The 1,944-nt window shown below is 42.1% G+C and overlaps 1 pseudogene; it reads right to left on the reverse strand.

Moving 5' to 3' along the window:
• LOC102816095 overlaps window positions 1-1,713 on the reverse strand; it is a 4,615-nt pseudogene extending 2,902 nt beyond the window's left edge.
• Between the last annotated feature and the right edge of the window lie 231 nt (window positions 1,714-1,944).

Raw genomic sequence — 1,944 nt, forward strand, 5'->3', positions numbered from 1 at the left:
CTTCTAAAAATTCCTTTATATGTGGTTCAGAGTTCTGGAACCATCCCCTGAGCCTGCTTGGTCGGGTATTCTGTGTTGTTGTTGGCGGAGCTCTTTGCTACACGTCCACCTGATCCGCCATCTTGTTTGTTCTCTTCCATTGCCTTCTTGCTTGTATGGTTCCTGCTGAGAAATCTGAGCTTAGTCTTATTGGTTCTTCTTTGTAGGTAACTTTTCGTTTTTTGCAAGCTGCTTTCAGGATTCTTTCTATGGCTTTGTTTTTGGAAAGATTGATCATGAAATGTCTTGATGATTTTCTTTTGGAATCTATCTTGTTTTGGGTTTGTTCTGATTCTTGGATGCTTATCTCTTTCTAGTTCATGATGTTAGGGATATTTTATTCCAACAACTCTTTGACAGTTTTCTCTGTGTGTTGTTTCTTCCAGTTCTGAAATTCTGATCACCCGTAAGTTATTCCTCTTCAAGGTGTCACAAATAACGCTTACAATTTCTTCAGATTTCAAAAGTCATTTTTTTTTTCTGATTGTTCTTGTTGCTTTTAGGTGCCATTAAGTCAGTACCAACTCATAGTGATCCTATGCAAAACAGAACAAATACTTCCTGGTCCTGGGTTAACCTTACAATTGTTGCTACGCTTGAGCCCATTGAAGCTGCCACTTTGTCAATCCATCTTGCTGGGGGTTTTCCTCTTTTTCTCTGACCCTCCACCTTAACAAACATGAAATTCTTCTCCAGTGACTGGTCCCTCCTGACAATATGTCGGAAGTATGAGAGATGAAGTCTGGCCATCCTGGCTTCCAAGGAGCACTCTGACTGCATTTTTTGCAACACGGATCTGTTGGTCCTTTTTGCAGCCCATGGCACTTTCAATATTCTCCTCCAACACCATAACTCAAAAGCATCAATTTTTCTACCATCTTCCTTATTCACTGTCCAGCTTTTGCATGCATATGAGGTTATTGAAAATACCATGGCTTGGATCAGATGCACCTTAGTCCTCAATCTGATATCTTTGCTCTTCAACACTTTAAAAAGGTCTTGTGCAGCAGATTTGCCTAATGCAATACATCGTTTGATTTCTTGACTGCTGCTTCCATGCTTCCATGAGTATAGATAGTTGATCCAAGAAGAATCTTTTGACTGAGCTGTGTCAGGTAATTCAAAAGGTACTTGATACATCAATTCATTCTCTACTGTGCTCCTGAATAGCTGACTTAATAAGTCTTTTTGCAACCTTTAAGCCTGAACAGTGCCCATACTAGGCAGCAAAGCACTGTGAGTGCTGAGCACCATTGAGTCCCCTGAAGACTATGGGAACAGACTGAAGACCCCCAGACATGTAGTAGGTCTTGGCAACTGAGTTTGTAACCTGATCAATGGCTTTCATAGAGAAATTGAGGATCATAAAGTTTCAGGTGGACCACCTACCGCAATTGCAGCAAAGTCCATTTCAGATACGGGAGTGTCTTTTATTCTCTTATCTTTATATTTCTTTCCTAGGCCCCAACTAACCTTGCATGCCCCATCACCCTGAGCAACTTCCTCCCTATTCACAAAGACCTCTTCTCTTTCCAGCTTATAATCAATACCTTAATTCATAATATCACGAACTGCCATCTGCAGCGCCATTGGCACCAACTGGTGGTCATGCCTCCTCAGCAGCTCAGACACCTTCTGAAGGGGCCTCTGTAACAGTCCAGACACGGCCTCCATTTGCCCCTGTCCTATAGCAGCCACCCAGAAACAACACCACGGGGACAACAAATGTGAGAAGATCCCGTTTCCCCTAATGATGGAATCCCATGCCTGCTTGTCTCACCTACCTAGTGAAGAGCCCAGGGCTCTTTTGCTTTCTTGAAGCAGTGTTTTGTAGTTTTCTTGATATAGGTCTTTTGTTTCTGTGGTTAGATTTATTCCCAAGTGTTTAATCTGTTGAGTGGCTAT

This window comes from Chrysochloris asiatica, unplaced genomic scaffold (assembly GCF_000296735.1).
Source record: "Chrysochloris asiatica unplaced genomic scaffold, ChrAsi1.0 scaffold00498, whole genome shotgun sequence".
NCBI classification, from domain to species: Eukaryota; Metazoa; Chordata; class Mammalia; order Afrosoricida; family Chrysochloridae; genus Chrysochloris; species Chrysochloris asiatica.